The following is a 23,838-nucleotide window of genomic DNA, read 5'->3' on the forward strand; positions in this document are numbered from 1 at the left end:
GCTGGTCACTAGCCTCTCCAGCCCATTTCCTTTGGAGGGAACTTGGAAAGCCCAGTCCGTCTCATGCCTGATACCGATTTCCCTCCTGCTGCTCACCCTTGTCTCGTCTCTGCAGCTCTCTCTCTCTCTCTCTCCCTCTCGCCGCAACGATCCCTGCCACAGCAGGCTGTGGTGCAGAGTAACCCGACTCCATTTTGAAACCCAAGTGGTCTTGTTATGACTTTCTGACTCGAGGAGAAAGTGAACTTGGCTTGGGGGCAGAAAGGGAGTTTGTCCCCTTTGGGTTGGAATTCCAAACAGTTCTGGTTTTGGCATTATTCTGGTGAAAGACGTCCGTATTCTCTCCTGCTCGATGTTTCCACCTCGTGCCTCAGTGAGCTGCTTCTCCCTCTCTTGCATGAGATTTCCGTTTCCTCTCTTCCCCTCTGTCCCCCTGTAAATAACATTTGCCTGGTGTGCATTCTGTGGTCTTCAGCGATCTGTGTGGGTTGAGCACTGTGCTCTTAGGGCTTGTGATTTTGAGTCTGTTTCAGAGTTGGGTTCTGCCTGCGGAGCCGGCGTACGTCAATGGGTACAATGAAAACCCTGTGATGGACGAGTGCACTGGTTGTATTATTGCTTTGATGCTAATAATAGCAGCAAAACATGATTAGAATGTGCAATGCAGTTTGTAAAACATGCAGCTGCAGCTTCTCATTTCTACCTGGTGCTGAGCATCGCTGTCGCTGCTTAAAATAACCACCGTGCTGGTGTGGGTTCATCAGATCAACTGTAGCTAATCAACTTGATAACAGGCCTGAATTAAACGTGTGTGTCAGGTTGTGTGCTGTGCACGGGCCTCTCGTGTCACAGAGCGTTTGTGAGAGAAGAACCGCGGATGAACTGGGAGACATCTTAGCATTTCACTTCATGCATTTACATCATTTCAATAAATTAAACTCACAGTTGTTATATTTTTGGAAAGCCCAACGTTGAACCCAGCCTCATGATGACTGTCGGGCATCAGTGTTGGATGATTCCACCCATCGGCCTGATTGTAGTTCAAAGCTTTCAATGCTGTGTGAGTACAGAAAACAGTGCTGCACATAGATGCCCTGTATGAATGTGTGTGTGAATGGGTGAATGGCAATAATTAAAGTACTTTGATTGTTCATTAAGACTGGGAAAGAGCGATATAATTAGAGACCAGCATTGTACTGGAAATGGAACAATGCTGGGCTGTCTTACTGGTGCATTTCACTAAGGTTTCTATGTGCACATCTACATAACTAAATACAACATTGAACAATGTTTGAAGAGAATAAGGTGAATGAAACTAATAATTAAGATAAAAATATGGAGTTAAAGGTTCCCTATAGTTCTGTGTCACAGTTAAATCATGCTACCTGACACAGTTGACACTAAACAGCATCGTCCAATCCAGTGTCCAATTCTAAATAATATGGATTGAAGGTGTAGGGATATCGTGTGTGACATTTTTACTTTATCTTATTTATTATTGTTATTATTTTACGTAGGTTTGTATGTTTGTGTGCGTGTTTGTCTTTATTTATTTATTTATTTTTTAGTTTTTTTGTATGTATGTGTATGCAGTGAAGTTCACCTGCATTTCATTGTGCAACTTGTGTGGTATGTGTCAATGTGTTTTGTAGGTTCTTATTGGAAATTAATAAAAAAACATTGTTCAAAATATGGATTCAAGGTGTGTAGTGTGCCAGAGTCCCAGCCTGTGCTCTCGTCCTCTTCCCTGGTTTCCTGATATGACGGTTTAGCCTCTGTGCTTGACTCTTCTGTTGGATACATCTTCTTTTTCTCTTATCTGCCTCCACCTCAGCCAGTCTCCTTCACAACCAGCCACCATCCACTCTATCTCTATATATATATATGTGCACAGACATGTATATATGTAAACATACACATGTGTGTTTGAGTCGCTTCACCCCTCCTTCCCCTGTCCCCACCCCCTAATTCTGTCTCTCCCTCTGTCCTCCCCACTCTGGCCCAGGGGGATCCATAAATATCATTTCATCCCGCGGAGCCGCTGACATGCTGCAAAGGGCCCACGATAAATAATTCATTCCCTTGGTGCAGGGTTAGCATACTCCCCTGCTTGGGAGTTCAGCACAAGTGTGTGTGTGTGTGTGTTAGGGTGGAGGGGCTTGTGGTGGTGGTGGTGGTGGTGGTGGGCTGTGTGATGGAGATAATACACATAGACTCACAGGGTCAGAATTTACTGTACAGTAACACGCAGCCGACTTGGTATAAAGAAGTGAAATGGATCAGTAGAGGGAGTAGACTCCATCGGTTTCTCTCCATCGATCGTCCCTCACTGAAGAGTGTCTCTCAAACCAAACCCTCATCTGTTCCACTTCTTCTTGTCTTCTACACAGTGTCTTTTCTGTTTTGGACATTGATAACCAAACATTGCACCACCCCCCCAGTTCTCCTCAGCCGCAAAGACTCACTGCTACTCCCCCCCCTCCGCCTCCATCTCTCTGCATCATTCACAGCATGCTGAATTAAGTTGGTTGTGGGGATTGTGCACGGACCATCACCTGGCCTCTTAAAGTACTCGCTTCCTGATTTATTGATGATGCTTGGGATTATTAACGCCAGTTGCCTCCCCTTCGCCTTCCTGAGCTGCCGTGAGAAGCCCGCCCGGGTTTCACCCCCGAGACGGAGAGAGAGGGAGATAGTGGAGGAGACGCTGTGTTCGTGGGCTTTTGAGGAAGATGTGACTCAACAGTGGGAAACTAATACCGGGTTGGCATCAGACAATTTCTGGTGTAAGTTGGCAAACACAGACAGACACTTTTCACTTTGCTACCATGTTTCTCTCTCCCGGTGAAATGTGGGTTAGTGTAAAGGAAGCAGCGTGACAGACGGAGAAGGGAGGCTGTCACTGAAGCTGTGTTTTCTGTCGAGCTGTGTGACGTGTGTGCGTCTCCAAGCCTGTGTGTGTGTATCCTATGGGGACTTTCTGTTTGTACCTATAGCTGGATTTGTCCTTGACGTTTATTTTTAACGCAGCTCTGTCAGGAAGCTCTTAACCATTTGTGTACGTATTTACTTACTTCCCTGGCTCCGCACAAGGGGGTTTGTTGGTAAATCAAATAAATTAACTTCTATTACTTTAAACAAAGCCCATTGCAACTTCTATTACTATAAACAAAGCCCATTGCTTACTTAGTCGTATAATATCCTCTAGAAGCTTTGCATTTTTCATTAGCTTCTAAATAAATGCCCGTTCTTGCTATAATTACTTTCGTGTTCAACGTTCTTTCTGATGCTGTGTTACGTGAAACTCTGTTTTTTTATTAAACATTGAACCATCTACGATTGAACCACCCTGGCAGCTGCAGAACGTTATCCACTGAGATAAAGCCTGCGCCCGTGTACAGTAACCATTCATTGTGATTCCTGTACACAAGCCTGCAATCTCAGATTTGGTTTCTGTTACACTTGCTGTTTGCTCAAGATCCTCACTACTATCTGGCCCCCGCTCTTTGTGCTAACAATAGTGTTCTGTTGTTTGTCTGAAGCTTGAATGAGTGCTACTCCAGTAACACACACACACACACAGACAGACACACAGATACACACATGCATTCACTCACTGCCGGCCCACTCACACCACGGAGCTGTTGTAAACAAACGTGGCAGAAGGAAGAGCCGATGAGCTCTGTGGCTGCAGGAAGGTCGAGGCCACTAATGTTTAGTGTCTCGTCTTCACTCTCCGCCCTCCGCCCATTCTAATGGATGCCAAGGAAGCAGAGAGAGTCCTGGATTTGATTAGCCTCAAGCTGCACCGTCTAATTGCCCCTTCCACCAAAGCCATATTGCAATGATTTATTCATCATCATGCTCCAAACAGTCCCGTGCAAAGGGCTTGCCAGGGAAAGAGGATGCTGGATCCTTGCTCCCCTCCTGTGCACCATTGTCTCTGTCACAGAAGAGGAGGATAATGGGGCGTGATGTTGCTATTGCGAGCAGAATGAAGGTTGATATTTACAGCTATAATAACGGTGTACATTACTGTTGTTAAGCAGCCTGTGTGTAAGAGGAGAGATCATCTTGGCATGTGGAGGGAGGCCTCCTCTTGTGCCGCTGCTGTGTCGGCGCTGCGCTTTCGTTGCTTCTGCAGTGAGTGTGAAAGGCCTTTGACCAGAGGGAGGAAACCTGTTTCTTATCAAGGAGCATTCAAATGTTTACAACATCCTTCAAGGGCCATATTATAAAATGTGCATATCATGCTAGCAGCTCAATATGTTAGCTGGCGGTGGACTAGTGGCAGAAACTTGGACTATGGGCAGAAAAGGTCTCTGGTTCGTCTCTGGTTCGACTCCACGGAGAAACAACAAAAAGACAAACCTGGATTGATCTGTCCAAAAATCCAAGAGGATTCTCCCTACCCTGTCTAGTGCCCCTGAGCAAGGCACCTTACTCCCCCAACATCTGCTCCCCGGGCGCCGTACATGGCTGCTCACTGCTCTGTGTGTCCTGCACCAGATGGGTTAAAAGCAGAGGTTCAATTTCCCCCCTTGCATGAGTGTGCTTGTGCATGTCTGTGTATGTGTGTGGGATAATAAAATGTATCTGTATCTATCTGTATCTGTAGCTAGAACTGCCTCTCTTTGGCAAGGTGTCATCCGATGTCAGATGGTAGTGATGACGATGATGATGACGCTACTCCCAGCTGCTTTTCCTTGTGTAATTGTTGAAAACAAATCTCCTTTTCAAAGACGTCACAACCTCTCAGGTCGTAGCTCGCCTACAGTCTATACGTCCCAGTCCCAGAGGTTGGAGGTTCCCCACCCTTACTTTAAACCATATAGTTTCACACCTAATTACCCCCCCGACCAGCAGTTGCTTGTGGGTTCTCCATGTTTAATTTTTCAAAGCACTTATCCTCACCAACCCTCAAAGGTTGATAAAAAGGCAAATTGCACACAGATGTCGTATAACATATTCTCAGCTTCAGGAGCTTTCTTGAGCCAATACCTTTTGATCTCCAACCAAAGCAAGTTTGTTAAAGGCTTCCGTCTGAAAATGTTCTGGGAACATTCAATCTCTTAGTTCTTAGCATCTCTGCCTCGGTTTCCTCTCATCCTTTATCCAAGATCACATTTCCAAACCAGTCGCTGCAATCGCTGCCAAAACCAAGTAGAACATAGTTAAATATGCCCTTTAAAGAAGTCTCTCAGCTTATCCACTGATATTTAAGAATGAGTAGGGAATCCCGTTGATTATGGGTTTAACTCGACTCCAGTAAGTCACCTTGATGTCACATAAAGTTGAACAGGCCCTCAGAGGATCAGTTTAACACCTAAGCAAATCAGCTTTCAACAGAGTTATATTAATATGTTATTGGCCACCGACGAGCAGCGGGTTAAATATAGGAAGCCGGGGGTGTGGGGCTATCAGGGTGACCCTGTTACTATTCAAAGGGAAACAAGAACCCGAGCACGATGGCTCAGTTGACTTGCTCAGAATGGGCTTGCGTGTCGGCGAAAGACTGTGTGCACAAAGACCGGCCATATGGGCTGGCTCTCACTTCGGCTTTTCTCATCCCGATGGCAGCGTATCCCCAGCAGACTGCCTCAGCCCTGCAGGCCGGTGTGGAACGGAGTTCAGAGAAATGGCATGGCTCCGTCCCGCTCTTAATATCATCTGCTGCTGTTTCTCTGTGACCCCACTCTATCCGTCTGCAGGGCAGCGCTCAGCTCCCGCAGGCCAGATTAATGCTATTCCACAGGCCTTTACTTAATCCTCAAAAGGGATTGTCCTAAGCCTTGACAAGGTAATATGTCCTAAACAGATTGCACTGATGCACAATCGGAGTTACTGTAATGTTACGCTACAAATCCGGGTGTTATTGCCTTAGCACATTAACCTGGAACCCGCACAGGTCTACTGACTCTTAAGTTAGAAAGAAATATATTTTTAGAAACTGCTCATGTACCTATTCTATTTGAAAATGCTTTTAATATATATTAAAGATTATTTGTACAATCACATTTACTGAATCCAGGGAATGTGCGGAGGAGGAGCTGAGGATACCAGGGGTGATAAATTCTTATTAAAGTGGAAGTGTCTCCCACCATCACATTACTGCCTGGAGAGGCTCCATCATAGCTGCCAAGTTTAAAAATGCTCACAGAGGAAGGAGTGAAGGCTACAGGGTGGTCGAGAGAGAGAGAGAGTGAGAGTGAGAGAGTCCTTTTACCTTGAAATGATGAATAGTGTTATTACCGAGGTTGTTTCCTCATAAACACAATATGCAATTTAAATTAATTAATAACTGTATATATTATAATTATTTTTAATTATGGTTATCTTATTTCACTTCACTGTATAACCGTAATACACATACCGTGCTATACCTGCACTTCTTTTCTTAGACTGTCGCACTGTTTGTATTTTGTATTGTTTGTGTAACTGTTCGTATTGTACTGTTTTGTTTTGTGATGTGTATTCTGTGTAAGCACACTGAGAGCCACTTTACCGAGTCAAATTCCCTGTTTGTGCAAACTTACTTGGCTAATAAACCTGATTCGGATTCTGATGTCCTGGTTACGCAAAGACCACGCTTTAAAACTGAATGTAAATGGACGTCCAGCATTTCTTTTGTGCATACACAGCAGTTAAGAGTTGCAATATTCTTTAGTTGGGAATGAGACAAATCCCAGATATGATGGAAACTAGATCCACTGTGACTTGGTCAGTTGTGGTGCCTGTTTTTCTTATTTGTAAAACCGTCATGTTACAAAGTAAAAACCAATCTGGTCTCTAATTAATGACTTTTTTACCCGACACCGGCTTCTGCAGCTTCTCCCAGTCGAGTGGGCTGACAGACATTAAGAGGAAAAGAAGCCAAAACGATAACGGCCCAGAAAATGAGAGAATGAATGGTTTGACACAGACCATGAAACGTCCACCTAATGCAAGCCATCTATTTATGTGTGATTAGTGTCAGCTTCTTCTTCTTCTTCCTCCTGCTGCTTTTATTTGGCTTTGAAACCGGGCAGATGAGGGCTTGATTGATTGTGAAGCAGACCTATCGGCTGGCTAATGAATCTGGTTAATTGACTGTGTAAGGGGGGGTGGGGGGGGGGGGGGGGGGGCATAACTGTCCGACAGTTAAGAGCAGCAGCAGAATCAGCTCGTGTGTGATTACGTCGCTCTGCTCTTATTGATTTTCGTCCTGCTCTCGATGCCATGGCACCATCAAAATGATTGTAAGCAGAAAAGGATTACAGCCGTGATTATTAGTACTGCTCAATCGGGGGGGGGCATTTGGGGTGTCTTGACATTCTTGTAAAGTGATTAGCCTCCTTCGCTGAGAGCGGAGCAGGTATCCGCCAAGGGGCCGTGAACTGACAGCTGTAGGATTCGGGTGGAGACAAAGAAAAACTTCTCCCAAAAAGAGAGAGAGAGAGAGTGCGAACTGCTACTTGCAGCTTCTCCCTCGCTCTCCTCCTCCTCCTCCGCCTTTCAGGTGAGGGCGGCAAGAGTATTTGAAGAAATTGTGATTTTCACATCACAAGGAAAATGAAACGTCGAAGCTCCCAGCCGAGCGGCGACAAAGAAATCCGTGGTCCCTGTTCTTAAGCACACGCACACGTCCGCCCACTCCGGCACCGACAGCTCGTACAAACAGAGTCTGAGGCTTCTCCCCGGGTACTGGCAGCGCTCTCCAGGAGCCGCCGCCACATCACGGCTCCTCTTCAGATCAGCGCCACCTCGCCATAAAGATTTTATTACCCCCTCAATCCTCTGGATTTTCAAACCACCGTTTGCGTTATACAGAACACCACCCCCTCCCTAATTGTCTTTCTTCTTTGTTTGTTTGTCAGGCTCTGGTGTTATTCTGCTTGTATGTGTTACTCTTAGTATGTGCCACGGCATTCTGTTTCACTGCATTCCTCCTGGGGTTGCAAAATTCCGGGAATATTCAAAGTTGGAAACTTTCCATGGGAATTAACGGGAATTAACGGGAATATAAGGGAATATACGGGAATTAATGAGAATAAACGGGAATTAACGGGAATAAACTGGAAATGTGGTGGGTAATTTATACTAACTGTATTTACCTTGTCATATACAGACATAAATATAACCATTTTGTTGTGTCATAGGCTGATTTGAGCCCTGAGGAAACTTTGGGCACTTGACTATATGCTTCTGCATCGTTGTGTCATTCTTAACATAGGTCTTTGCACAGTATTTGCAAATGTACACAGCCTTTCCTTCTACATTGGATGGGGTGAAATGTCTCCACACATGAGATAGTGCACGTGGCATTGTTCTGTAGAATAAGATGAGAAAAAAGTTTTTATATATTTTTAATATTTTTCAATTGATGGATAAATGAATGGCAATAGGCTAGATGAACAGATGAACAATCCTCAATCAGCATGCTAATATATTTTCCCAGTAATATCATCGAATCTTACCTGACTAGTCCTGCACTCTACAGCAGGCCTCAATAGCCCTGCTGTAGAGTGAAGGATGCTGGGAGTTATCTGTGCATGTGATGGAAGAATGCACAGTGGAGGGTTGAATCTCAACGTGTAGCTTGTGCTGCATTCCATACATCTTTAAAATAGAGTTTTGAATGATGATTTTTCTGCTCAGCGTTTAATTTGCTTAGTTTTTTTTCATTCAAAATTCCCCAAATTCCCAAGCTAAACTTCCCATGGAAAGATTTTCCGGAAATTTACCGGAAACTTTCCGCCCCTTTGCAACCCTAATTCCTCATCATTCCTTTTCTCTCTCTCTCCCTCCCATCTCGCTTGCTCCAGCTCAATAGGCAAACAAACCCACTTCCTCCCGACACTCGGCTCCGTTGCGGTGATTTGCTGTGCTTGTCAGGTCGAGTATTGAGTGGCATTGTGGCCCCTGTCAACAAAAGGAAGACCCCCGGAAGCCACTGGGGCAGCGTTATTTGTGCGTCGGGCGGATTATCTCCCCCCCCACACGCCATTCTGCCTGTTCTCATTGTCTGGCGTGTAACTGGCATGCAGCATGCCGATGCCAGGACGGCTCCCTCGTGACATCCACAAGGCGGAATGCCTGCCATGCTTTACCCAACTCACTTTGCTCAAACTGGATGTTACACACATGGCATTTTCACACAGACAACCATGGTCTACCCTGCTCCTCTGGTATCCTTGACTCACCGACTCTCTGGACAAGATCCAGCACCATTTTTCCCTATTGAACATGGGTTGATGAAAGGGAATTGCAAGAGGGCGTGTCCCTGTGACTGACAGGTAAGGTGACCTTGTTAGAACTAAGGTCAAGGATGTAAAGAACTCAACATATGGTTCTTAGTTTCCGGGGCCCCATCGTTTCCAGTCATTATTGTGTGGGGCGTGCATGGCTGGCTCTGTGTCTGGCTGTGTTCTGAATTCCACACACACAGATTTGTGTCTGAGTGCCTGTGTGACTGTTTTTGAATACATAATGCAGCCTTTCCGCCAGACAGACACTTTTCAAAGGGAGCATTCAAGCTGCGGAGAGATAGGGAACACACCCAGGTGAAATAAACATTTTGAAACGGAGATGGGTTTCTCGGCTAAAGCGAGGAAAGACCAACAGCTCACCCATCCTCCCACATCCTGATTACCCCCCGCCGAGGTGCGGGTGGACGTTGTAATCAATGGCGCAGCAGGTGTCTTAGCCCTCATTGACACCGGTGGAGAAACCTGTACACACACCACGATGTGCAATTTGCCTTTTAGACACGGCCCTTTTGCTCACAGAAGGCAGACATGCATACCACACTCTGGTTTACACTGGGTAATGAGATGCAAATGACCATGCGCAGGGAATTGGGAGATCCCGAGCCACCGGGAGTGAGTGTAGGGGGAGGGGATGTGACACATGTGTTCGCTCGGTGGGACATTCTTAGGCGGGTAAAGCCGCAGACAAGCAGATTTCACGGCGGGAGGCAACGCGGTGTGTCAAAGGTGTCATGCCAAAACGGGATATCACACAAGTCTATTGGTGGAGGCCAGGTGGCACTGGGTGCTTTTCACGCCTCACAGCATTAGACTGGGAACGCTGGGCCCATTCTCCCCGGTGGTATTGAGAATATAGCTGGGGGTAGAAAGATGCAGGAAGAGCTATGAAAACCTTGGCAGTGAATGCACGGGGCAAGCAGAACGCTTGTCAGCTTCTTTACGTGAACACAGCCGCTGCAGGCGAACAGGTTGTTCTAAGTGGGATTTAGTTTCTGTGCTCGTTGCCAATATGAAGAAATGGGTGATTGATGACGGAAGGAAAGAGGCTACAAGGCAAAACAGCACAGAAATCTCAAAATGTCAAGCATGAATGTAAAATGTGTAGAGCTGATCTTTACCCACTGGGTTTGAATGCTGGTACCTCGTCTTTGCATGAGCTCTGTTCATGTAAAACCAGTAACAGACCGGCCCCGGCCTGGTTTCAACCACTGGGATGAGTGAAGAGAAAGCGTGTCTGTACGTTTCTTTTAAGTTCAGGAGGCTGGGTTGGTTTTGGAATTCGAATAGTATCCCACTCAAATACTTGGAAACGGAGAAGACGTATATTAAAGTCTTTCTTTTCAATGATTCATCACTTTTTCACCAAACTCTTTCTAGTGACGGGTGAAGCAAATAAACACATTTCAGCATTTGCACTGAAGAAGGCGTAAGAAATGACATTTGATTTTATTTATTTGCCAGAGTTTAAACACACTGACATTCATGTGTTTGTGTTGTGTTGTGTTGTGTTGTGTTGGCTGCGCTCAGAAGTTAACTTTGTCTTATCTCCCAGACAATGGCTGTAATGGTGCGACAGGGCCTTTGGCTCCCGGTGTCACCCGTCACCATGCAGGCGTGGAAGCCGGCTGGCAGCTTGGCGCTCTGGGACCCTCTGTAGTGGCAGACTGTGCAGTCAGGGGGATGCACATGTTGTTTCTACCATGATCACGATGCACTCCAAAAAGGCCCCCCCACCAGCTCGGCAGACATGTTCCATAATTTTGCATAGAGTATAAACAGTCAGACGGTGCTTCTGACATCTTGACAGAGGAGCTGATTTTGAAAGTGTTGCTGAATTTGTTAAGGTTTTTGCCCGGAGGAGAAACTGTCGGATTCGTTTGTGTTGTATGATTATTACTAGGGTTGCAAAATTCCGGGAATTTTCAAAGTTGGAAACTTTCCATGGGAATTAACGGGAATTAACGGGAATAAACGGGAATTAACGGGAATAAACTGGAAATGTTGTTGGTAATTTATACTAACTGTATTTACCTTGTCATATACAGACATAAATACAAACATTTTGTTTTGTCATAGGCTGATTTGAGCCCTGAGGAAACTTTGGGCACTTGACTATATGCTTCTGCATCGTTGTGTCATTCTTAACATAGGTCTTTGCACAGTATTTGCAAATGTACACAGCCTTTCCTTCTACATTGGATGAGGTGAAATGTCTCCACACATGAGAGAGTGCACGTGGCATTGTTCTGTAGAATAAGATGAGAAAAAAGTTTGTAAAAAACGCTAATGCAATGCCAGAGATATAAATAGTTAGCCAAACAATTGGAATCATCTGTAAAGATATTTTACAATTGATGGATAAATGAATGGAAATAGTCTAGATGAACAGATGAACAATCCTCAATCAGCATGCTAATATATTTTCCCCAGTAATATCATTGAAACTTACCTGACTAGTCCTGCACACTACAGCAGGCCTCAATAGCCCTGCTGTAGAGTGAAGGATGCTGGGAGTTATCTGTGCATGTGATGGAAGAATGCACAGTGGAGGGTTGAAACTCAACGTTCCATACATCTTTAAAATAGAGTTTTGAATGATGTTTTTATTGCTCAGCCTTTAATTTGCATAGTTTTGTTTTTTTCAAAATTCCCGAGCTTAATATTCCCGTGGAAAGTTTCCGGAAACTTTCCGCCCCTTTGCAACCCTAATTATTACAGACATATAATGCACCAATAAATAACGTTTGTATTTTTCAAATATAAATTGCAATACCATCAAACGCATTATTTCTCAACAAACCTGGTATCATCTCACTGTCTCACTTTTAATCTGTTCTCTACTCACAATTAAAAATATGAAGTGATCTATTCTTTTCCACTTCCTATTTAGAAATAACTTACGTGAGATTTATATCCTCCCGTCTCATAATAGCTGCCTTCTCACGTCGACCTTTCCATCAGTCACGTTTATGCTTAGAAGATGTCAGTGGACATGTGTAATAGAGGAAAGTGTTAACCCACACTGGGATCACTGGCATTATTGAAAATTTATAGCCACTCCAGTACCACTCTATTGTGTTATCATAAATCACGGGGAACATAAAATTGTAAGGCAGCTATTTGTTATTCATTTTAGAGCTTTATTTGAGGGAATGGAGGAACACACAGGGTCCCGGGGGGTCCGGACATTAGTCTTGATCTGAGCCGTGTCAGTCGGCATCAGGAGTGTTTGTTTGGCTCCGTTCAGAGAATCTAAATGAGATCTTTATTGCCGGTTTTATGCTTATTTACCATCGTGCCTATTCTCCCTCGTCTGTGGCGTTGATGTGTTTGTGGATTCTCACACATTCGCTTTTCAGCCACAAAACGTGTGAGGTGTTTTAATCGATATGGATTTTTAAAGCAGGTGTGTGGGTGAATGTTTGACACTGGGAACTCGGTGGAGGCTCTTTAGACGCTTTTGTTAGCCGAGCTTGTAACTGAACCTTTTCAGTCGAGACGTTATTCAACTCACTTTTATTTGCACAGCGACAAATCTCAACTTACATTGTAAGGTGGAGACCTTGTGATATTGTTAGAGGTAACCAACAGTTCCCACAAGGAGCCCTGCACTCCAGGACTGTGGGCAGAAAAACCATCGATAGCCTTTCGAGTGTGTGTGTCGCAGTAGCCTCCATGTTTATGTTATGTCACATCTTCTGTGTTACATCCTTTCTTTGCCTGTGAGGAATGTTTATAGTACGTCCTGTGCTTAAGTGCATGCAGGAATGAGATGGTTACACATTTCACCTGAACCTACAGCAGGATATACTACTGTTTTGATTTTTAATTATCATTAATACCATGTTTGATGACACGGCTTTGATACAACTCATGGTAAATCCTGCATGTGCACATTTCCCTGTTGTTGGACAAATAAAGGATTATTTTATCTTATCTTACAAGTGGGTTCAGGGTTTCCCCCAGAAAACTTGCTAAGCCTGGTGGTAGGGCTGCTAGAAGGCACCCGAAGGCACATAGTGCAACCTGTTATACTCTAAACAGGTTGCACTTTGTTTAATATGCACACCTAACTTGTTTATTTTGAAAAGGGGTTAAATAGATATTTTGATATCTTTTTGAGTTGCACTGCTGACTTGACTTATAAGCCCTCTTTTTTATTTATTTTTATCACGTTGGAGTTGCTAGTTTAAACCTACAGTTTTGCACTTTAATATTTGAGCCTTTGTTTACATTTTGTTTTGTGCTGCATTAACATAGCAGTCAGGCCTCTTATTTCAGAAACAATGACCCGTAACAGTTTGGTTACCAATAAAAGGTAAGCCTACTACTTCTTTGCTTTCAGCCAGCTACTCAAACAGACAAGCAACAAAATAACAAACAAACAAAATACACAGGCAAGTGTCGGCCTAATTTGAAATAAATTAAACACAGAACTTTGTAGGGCTATTGCCAGGCCTATACAGCACTGGGGGAAACCCTGGGGTTTAAGCTTATCTGCGTCTCTTGTGTTGTTGGACGACTGAAGAGATGTGTCCATTTTCAACAAGTAACCGTCACTGTCCACGCACTCCCATGCGTCCTTGTAGTCGGCTGTAAAAGCAATAAATCCATGTGAGGACAGTGCAGAGTCGAGAGTTATTCAACAAACATGGTGATACCTGGAGGAGGTTGTGAAAAGGGACTTGTTGTTTGTCCCTGTGCTCGGGTGAAGCAGCATCATATGGAGTTTCGTACCAACTAGCAACGTTTTTTAGAAATTTCTTCCTTTTGGTCAAATGGTCATCGCACATGAACTATGGGCTAAACTGCCCCCGTACGACTTTCGGTGGTACTGCTTCATTTTGTCATTTTATATGGACAGAAGGATCCGTCTATGTCCGTCCATATGTCTGACGTTAATCGTAAATTAACACTTGAAAGTTGTAAGTCTCAAGTGTGGTCTTATTAGAGTGTTAAGGAAAACTTGATCGAAGATGTCCCCCCTGCAACTCAGCAACTCACTGGGAGACCGGGGGGGCAAAACTTTGAAATGCCACCCAACATTCTTCTCAGTGCATGATATTGGAACTTTGACGTGAGCATGAGTTTGTCTTTCCAACCTGCTCCCGGCTTCTCAATAGATCAAACTAAAGCTGTCTGTGCTGCCTTATAAAGCAACGTATTGTTGTGCTGCTGTTTGCTTCGTCATCCTGCATTACACAAGATAATATGATTCATAGTTGAACATATATTTTGTTTCATTGGTTGTAAAACTGTCCCCAGACTCCACTAGAGGCCTCAGTGTTTATACACGTTGTGAACTGGGTCACAGACCCTGATGCAGCACAGACGATATAGATGAGTGATGACTGATTTCAGTGAGTGTGTCATTACTTTGTCAGAAACATTTATCGCTCATTTGAATATTGCGATGATGCCGATGGCTAAGATGATTTTGGTCACTGCACGATGAGTGAAACGTTCAAACCGTGTTGGTGAAAAGTGAAAGAGACTTGGAGACTGGGAACGAGCGGCTCGGTCTCTCTTCCAACCACCACCCTCCAATTTCTAGGGCTTGGAGAGAGATCTGTGTGACGAGAGGCCTGTAATTAGCCAGTTTAGAAAAAAGAAAAACCCTCTGCAAAAGCTCTCCAGGGTTCTTTCCCTTCCTCTTTTTTTTAGGGAAGAGTTGAGGGACGAAAATGTAATTTCCATCTCTCTGTCGACTCCCACTCTGGGACGTCACAGCTTAACAAACTCTACCTTTAGTTCCTTTTGCTGTCGCTCAGGATTTTACTGCATGTTCGTGTCGTCGCCATGTCGGCCACATACCACTACACATTATGGACTGACGTTGAGCCCGGTTGATTGATCAGAAATTATGGTCCGACCGCTTTTAACGCTTAAATTTGACAGTTAATCAATGTGTCCATCAATAACTCCCCTGTACAAAAGCCCTGCGGCTCCGGAGCTACAGCTCGCAGGTCCTTGGGTTCAACAGTAAATCAATGGAAAGGTCCTTGGAAAACCGTATATGTCCCTGAAATGTTTGATTTCATTCACTTATTTTTCGAGATCTGACCAATTTGATCTCGGGCTGTACCTTTGCTGTGTTACATTTAATTAAAATTAATCTGGGAAGATTAGTCAAAAACCTGATATAGTTCCCTGTAGCATTTAAAGACTGATGTGATCTTATAGAACATCAACCTTTGGCAAAAGATCGTCTTCTTCAGTAAACACAAACCCTCTCAGAGGCAGCTTTCTCTTATAAGTGTATTTAAAAGCTTCAAAAATATATTTCTTGACAAAAATGACCTAAATTTAGATTATTTAAGCAGCAGATTAAGCTGTTTAAACTTTAATTCAGTTTCCACGTGGTCGCAAAGCGTGTTTCCTCTTAATCGTTGACCTATTTAGTCTCGCTTCTTTAAGTCTCACGGTCTCTTTCATTGTGCCTAGTTGACGTTTGGTCTCTTTTTTTTTTTAACTGACCTGACATCGTCACAAAGGAACAAAAGGACACTGAAGATGCTTTGCTCTGATACAGAGTTCTTCCTGCAGTCTGATAAATCAAAGGGTCCAGCAGGACTCCTCCGGGAGCAGTGAGGTCATAAAGGTAAAAAGTCTAACGGGAGTCTGGGAGGAAATGCTTTACGTCGACAGTTGTAGAAATGTCACTGTGGGAACGTTGTGAAAATGCAGCCGCGGACCGGAGATGGAGGATTGTTTTCACAAGTGCAGCCTCAGCTACATTTCACACATGTTGAAAGATATCGTGCATCTGCAGCAACGTGGGATTCCTATGTGATTCTGAGCTGATCGAAGGTTTTTCAAGCCTCGATGGGGAGGAAACGGTTAAAAATCTGCCCGTGAAGGGAGCGCTTGGTCTGTGGACCTGCGCAGCCGGTGGACTGGAGCGGGACTGGCCCAGTGACTGAGCCGAGCTGGCCGGCTGCCAGGGGCGCCCCACGCTGCAGACAATACCCACCTGTGTTTCACAGAGGAGGGGGTTGGTGTGAGAGCACACACACACACACACACACACACACACACACACACACACACACACACACACACACACACACACACACACACACACACACACACACACACACACACACACACACATACACACACACCACACACACACCACACACAGCTAGTTTGCACTGAATCGGGCCGAGTGTGGCTCCTCCTCCCTCCTGCTCTCCCTCCTGCTCTCTCTCTCTCTCTCACTCACTCTCTCTCTCTCTCTCTCTCTCTCTCTCTCTCTCTCTCTCTCTCTCTCTCTCTCTCTCTCTCTCTCTCTCTCTCTCTCTCTCTCTCTCTCTCTCTCTCTCTCTCTCTCTCTCTCTCTCATTCTCTCTCTCTCTCCAAATGTCTATCAACAGGCTCCAGCTCTGGTTTTGGCTCATTGTGTCGGACGCTGACGTTTGAAAGCCAGTAGATGAGAAATGAAACGACGAGGATTTAGAGAAGGCACGGGAGGTTCTATTTGTCACTCGTGCGTTCGAGAGGACGCCGGTGCCAGACGCCCTCAGTCGGTTCCCTGTGACCCCTCCACAAACATACCGGGGGCGAGAGGGGCGAGAGAGAGGAGGGAGGCGAGGGGGTCCCTGGGGGTCTTTACTCTCTGGTTACAGCAAAGAGGCTGCCGCTGCCAGAGAGGGTCGCCATGGCAACAATATTTGATTCCTACAACAATGCCGGAGCACCACTCCCCCCCCTCCCCACCCGATCCGCCCCCTCCGAGCTACACATACATACACACACAGCCGCTCATTTACACTGGCTTGCAGACAGGAGCCCGCGTGATTGGACGATTACGTTGGGGATCACAACAGAGCGGCGGCAGTAGTTGATTTAAAAGAGGCCGACAATGCCCATGCCAATTAACAGCTAATTCTTTGCTCTAATTAAAAATCCAGCCTGCAAATTAATTTAAATCTGTTAATTAATATAATTATATAACAATTACTAGATGGCATTATGAATGTAATCTAATAAATGCATTAACAAAAAAATAAAGGGGGCTCTCATCGGTTAACAACCTGGAAACATGAGAGAGGAGTCTGGTTATCGTCAGGTCAGTGGATGAAATGCAAAAAGATTCCAAATAGAGATGCAGAAAAACTGAGAACACGTTTATATTGTTATTGACGTTATATATACTGTAAATAAATAAAACTGTGATTAGAAGTATAATTCCACCGATTTATAAATCCACCGGTAATAACAACCAAGATTAGCCTTTCACAGACACATCAGTATCAGTATCTACGTTTATATTTGCAAATATGACTCAGAAAAGGTGTGCATATATATTTATTATTCTTTGATTTCTCGATTTAAAGTTCTAGACATTTTGTTCTATTTGTGTTTCATAAATTAGGCGATTCCAAATAGAGATGCAGAAAAACTGAGAACACGTTTATATTCTCATCTCGATCTCATATATACTGTAGATAAACAAAACTGTGATTAGAAGTATAATTCGACCGATGTATAAATCCGCTCTCACAGACACATCAGTATCTTCGTTTATATTTGCAAATATGACTCAGAAAAGGTGTGCATATATATTTATTATTCTTTGATTTCTCGATAAAAGTTCTAGACATTTTGTTGTATTTGTGTTTCATAAATAGGCGATCAACAATTATTGGACATTTATCACCCATTATTATTGCTCTCACTGTTTTGCTGTTAAATTGTTGTAGAGAATCACTGTTTCTTTTTTAAATCCACAAGGAATATTTCCAGGTAATACGATTGCACTTTAAAAAAAACAAAGACTTTAGATAAAGGGCTATTTTTAGCACATCTGTTGTGATGTTGATTGGAGTGTGAAGCCAGGTGCTCCATCACACACACACACACCAGGCCCTTGAACAGTAATAGCACGCTGCTGCTAACATGTTATCCTGCAGGAGATCAGAGTGAGAGTGAGAGGGAGTGAGAGCATCTGTGTGACAGAGGCAACACGAGCTGAATGCACAAAACCCGAGCTCAACAAAACCCACATGCAGATACACAGAGACAACAAGCAAATTAATAAAACACACATGATGCGTACTAACACACACACAACACAGCTGAATAGAGATGTGCAGCAAATACACGATAACGTTATTGTGGCTGAGGAGGTAGAAGGTAGAGGTTCGTCCAAAAGGTCGGTGGTTCGATCCCTTGCTCCTCCTGATGGCTGTTCTGACAGTGTATGGATGGAAAAGCGTATGTACTGAATGTGGTTTGTCTACCAGTGCCTCAGTGTGTGTGTCTGTGTGTAGCCATGATCTGAATGCTTCACTGTTAGTGACGTGCTAGCGCTGCTGGGGAATTAACACCACTGTACCTCAGCCTCTAGTGTTCCTCAGAAAACACGCACTCAGCCTCTATACACACTTTTTTACATAATTTACAACTTTATTTTGAAATAGGCGCATTTCCTTGTTGACACGTTGTCAGTTTCCAAACCGCTGATGAAGCAGCGTTTCCAAGTCCAAGTCCCTTCCAGGTGTCCAAATGATTAAATTACATGTCTAATAATGACTTGTATCAAGCCGGTGAGATGTCTCTCCCCCCCCCGTCTGAGCTCACGGAACATAATTGCGAAAATATTCTCTTTGAAAGATGGAAGGACGGCTAATTTGAAAGATTTGCCGCTGTGAGAATCAATGGGGAAATCTTCAGAATGCTGCTGCTGCCATATGCCCACAACACGTCCTCTGGTGTGCCCGGTGCCGAGCTCCAGGGTGTGGGCAGGAAATGCCACATCGGCAGGGTGTGGACACATGGTCACCCCCCCCCGCCTCGTCCTCCTGTCTCGGGCCTTTGTCCCCCTGCTGACAGGACAAGCTGGACACGTCTGAGAACTCATTTCATCACCTTCTGGGATTGATGTCCTTTTTCTTTAATTGGCTTTTTTCTTTCTTGCTCGAATCCGAAGATAAAATGACAGAAACTCAACTCCGAGGTGATGTCAGACACGAACATCACACACCTGTGGCTAATGTAGTCGGTATAAGTGGCCAAGAAGGCGATTATATGAATCCCAGCCAATTAGACGGACAGCTTGTTGCTTCTTCCAACTCGTTCCGACCGGAGCCAGAGGAGTATTACCTATATCTTGGCTATAGCTTGGATGGCCCTCGCTGGCCAAGCAGGGTCCCCTTAATATGATTAGGACGGATTATGGCGTTGTCTGCACATCAAAAGAGCCAAGACCAATTATCATCAATTCCTTTCAACACGAAGGCCGCTCCTCCTCCTCCCCTCCCTCCCCTCCCCTCCGAACGCAGAGCGAGAGAGAAAAGGGGAGAAAGCCGAGCCCGGGCGTCTTGTAACACTCCAGAAGCTCCACGCTAATGGATGGGATTCATCATTCATTCAGGCCTTTCATGTACTGTATTAAGCCGGCGATGGCGCACAGTTGCCAGCCAGCTCTTTGGCGACTCCCTAAAATAGATTAGGGCGTCAGAGCTAATTATCGCAGTTCCAGAGGCGTGTACTAACAGGTTGGTACGACAGGAAGCGTGGCGTGCTCCGAGGCGGTGGAACGAGAGTGAAGCGCTCCGTGCCTCCAGGTGATGTTTGTCACTGTTTTGTCGTTTTGTGTTGTTTCTTTCTCGCAGGTTTTCATTATTTTCTCTGCACGTTGGTGTAATAGAGTTTTTTCGTGCAGGGTTACACCGTTTGCACCGTTTTGCTCAGGTTCCCATTAGCATAATCCCCCGTCGGAGAGGGTCTGCCATTCCCCCTTTGTGCTGTCGCTGCTCATGACAGGAAACCAAATGGATGTGGATTAAAGTAGTCCCCGTGCCGCCACCCTCCCCATCTTACAACACTTACACACATCCACACATGTACTCACACACACACACACACACACACTGCGTTGCCAAATGACTCTCATAGTTTCACTCTTCTCTTAAGTGCTGGAGCCTAAGCGCTCGAACAAAAGGTGCCCCCCGGACCCCTACCACCCATCAGAGGCGGAGCTGGAGTCAGACCAGAGTTCTGTCAGGAGTCAAACGAAGCCATTAAAATCCCCTTTATTCCACTGCCATGACATTCTCTCCTTTCTTTGTGTGCTGCATGGAGACCAGGCCGGCGAGGGCTGGGGGCAGGGGGCGTGTCCTGACTACCCAATCAAACGTCGTGAATAAATTGCGAATGGAAAAAATGGCACATGAGTCTATAGCCTGTCCTCTGCCCGGTCGTCTCTTCTTTGTGTGTTCACGTGTCTCTGAGCATGACAACGATGCACAAACACTTACACTCACCTGGTTTTAGTGCCGTCAAGTGTCTTATAAACGCCCGGAGGTGTTGTGCAACTATCAACAGTTGTTACGCACATACACACGTGCAGTTGTGTTGACACACAGTATGTATGTATAGCTCTGCAGTGGAATGTGTGAAGCATCTGCCTTCATGAAAAGTGGAAAAGCGAGCAGATTGTTAGAAAAACCTCTTTCCTGAATCATTTAAATTTTGCTGCACGGTATCTGTGAACCCTGTGGGAGGTAAAGCACTCACATTATGAAGAGTAAAACAAGACTCCTGTTTATTTTATCGTGGTGACTGGCTACACAAACCAATGGATTCAAAACACGACAAAATGTTTTGATGTGAAATTGACAGCAGGACAAAAAACACATTGATGGATACAAGTGTCTTTTTTTTTTTATAAATCCATGGTGTGTTCAAAAAGCTGAATAGATATTCACACCTTTCTTCAATAATAATGTTAAGAAGTTGGAGGAACATTCACATTTAAAACAAAGGAAGGAAATTGTTGTCAGTGGAAAATTACGAGTAATTGAAAACGAGTAATATGAGTCTCGGCCCATGAGAGCTCGGTATCGATGGATGAAGAGAACCATTAACGATCCATTAATGATGGGTTGTTACGGTTTGGATGAAGGAGATGGACCCAAATGCAGAGATTATAAAATAAAAGGGTAATTTAATAATATAATAAGAAGTTCTTAAACTAAACACTGCAGGAAACACAGACAATCCGACAGAGGACAAAGGGGAAGACAGAGGCTTAAATACACAGGGAAGGCAATTGAACACAGGTGAAACACATGAGGGCAGGGCAGACAAATCACAGACAGGAAGTGAAGACAGAAACAACACACAAGGAACACACTACAAAATAAAACAGGAAACAGAAACAGAGTGCAAACATGAAAACAACTCAACCAAACAACAGAGATCTACAAGATAACCAAGAAACACTCTTGGCCTGACAAATACAACCTGAATAGCCAGACTGTTACATGGGTGTAATAATGGATAATGGATGGGTGGAATAGAAAGGTGCACTGGGGCGCGTCTGGTGACTTCTCCTCAGCGTCACTTTGTTTCCTCCACGTTTGCCTTCTTCTTTTTGTGTCTTCTCTTGTCTATCTAACCCAGAACCGTTACCTGCCTGTGAAGATATCTATGCTCCTTGTTCTGAGCTATTTCTGAGTTCTGAGCCATTTCCAAATCGAAAAGCAAAAGCTAATCCCAGGCCGTTCACTCCACTGTCGCTACACATGTGATGTGATGCGTGTTGGACGGAGTAAGGACTCACACAGAGAGGATGGAGCGTCGGACAAGCTGTGTGTGCTTCCACCTAAACACACAAACTGTCACAGATGTTATATTGAACTATGTTTGTCGCTCGGGTTTAATCGCGGCCATGAATTTCCACCAATCCACTCGTGTCAGTGTGGATTTACGCCTGTATTGTGTTTATATGCAGGAAACGTATGTATATTAAATGCTCGGGGAACACTAGTAAATCCACGGCAACCTTGTCGAGCACACGACTGACATCACTGCGGGCGATTAGCAGGTGAACGCTCAATCACAATCCCCGCAAGCATGTAAACAAGGGGCTGAAGTGGCCTCTGCGTACCAACACACCAGCACCGGGCCTCCTGGCCACCCGGCCGCCTGGAAGGGCAACATTAATAATTTAACCAAACACTCAGACGTGATGGAGCGGACAAGGGAACCCAGTGAGAAGCACTCCGGTGAAGAGAGAGGCTATTAAATATGAAAACTATTTGTGGTGACTAATAGTATTTTTGTTTTCCTAGAGCTTAAAGTCTCACGTACTGTAGCGCGGCTTCTCCCCGGCCTGCGGAGACGGCAAATTGTTTGATCAGGGAAGATTAGGCTGGAAGTGACGGCGGCCCGGGTGTAAATTGACTCGCTCTGTTTGCCGGCGCCGTGTCGGCCGCACGCCTCCGTTAGCGGCGGCGGATGAACTTTAGCCTAAATTAAACTTATCTCTGGAGTGGGGTGAATATCTTTAAGGCTGGTTTACAGTTTTATTTGTGCCAGTCGTCGTTGCTAATGGCTAATCTGCATCGGCGAAAACAAACATGTCCCAGCAGATGTGTTCTCAATTTAACCTCTGTCAGCCGCGCGTAGACTTCCTCATATGCACACACACACACAGACACACACACACACACACACACTGACGACCAGGAACAGCGGCTACTTGTGTATTTATACATTCATGGGGGTGATGCTGCATGCTCCATTAAAAAATACACACACATTCACAGGGGCCTTATTCTTATGTCGGGGATTAGATGGGTTCAGGGCCAGAGTGTCCCTCTGGCTGCAGCTCCTACCTTGGTGTGGTGTTAGGTGTGTGTGTCTGGGTGTGTGTGTGTGTGTGTGTCTTGGGTGTGTGTGTGTGTGGGAGGTGTCCATGAAACCCTCAAGGGGAAAGACTGCACTGCACACAAATCATTACTGCTCATCAGTCGCTGCCACTCAGCCGCTTATTTACTGAGCAGCTTGGTTTGGCAGAGGCGTGGATATGCAGACACACACACACACAGACACACACTTACAGAAACATACCTGGTTACACATCAGGATTGTGGGTCAAAGAAATTGTCTCTCAATGATTTGTTATAGTGGGAGCGCCGTGTGGGTCAATACCTGGAGCCGAACACAAACACAATCCAGCATGACTTCAAAGTCTGTTCTCGCCGAAGTTTCCACAACAGATGTCAGCGTTCAGATTTATATCCGTGAGTCACCTGTCGAGGAGGCGTCGACCTGACAGAGAAGTCAAGACTGTCCGATACCTCTCGGGTGAATAATTTATGACCGCTATACCACGTAAGATATACATGTAGCATATTAAACTAGGGCTGGGCAAGTTAACTCGTTTCAATCGAGTTAACTCAAGTGATGAGTTAACTCGATTAATTATTTTATCTCGCATTAAATCAGGTTTGATTATTTATTGTTTTATTGTGAAAGTCAGGCTTTTATTTTGTGAAAGTCTGTTGCTGACTGCTGCAGAACAGGAAAAAAGAAAAGAATTGGCGGATAAACAATCGAGTTAACTCATCACTTGAGTTAACTCGATTAAAACGAGTTAACTTGCCCAGCCCTATATTAAACACATAAGCCTCTTATCTTCTTTTTTATTTTATGCCCCTTTGATGGAGGCCTCACTGATGAGATTGATAATGTGTCGGCCTGAAAGCAGATTCCACCGCCTCATTCGGGTCAATAGTGATGAAACTTCGCCCAAGTGTTATCGGTAAAACGGTTTCTGAAGCAGGGGACTGAGCTG

General features: G+C 44.8%; 1 protein-coding gene across 1 annotated transcript in view; it reads left to right on the forward strand.

The window, feature by feature from the left end:
* neo1a (neogenin 1a) overlaps positions 1 to 23,838 on the forward strand; it is a 195,157-nt gene that overhangs the window by 29,690 nt on the left and 141,629 nt on the right. The window lies entirely within an intron of this gene.

Source organism: Limanda limanda, chromosome 3 (assembly GCF_963576545.1).
Source record: "Limanda limanda chromosome 3, fLimLim1.1, whole genome shotgun sequence".
In the NCBI taxonomy this organism is placed as follows: Eukaryota; Metazoa; Chordata; class Actinopteri; order Pleuronectiformes; family Pleuronectidae; genus Limanda; species Limanda limanda.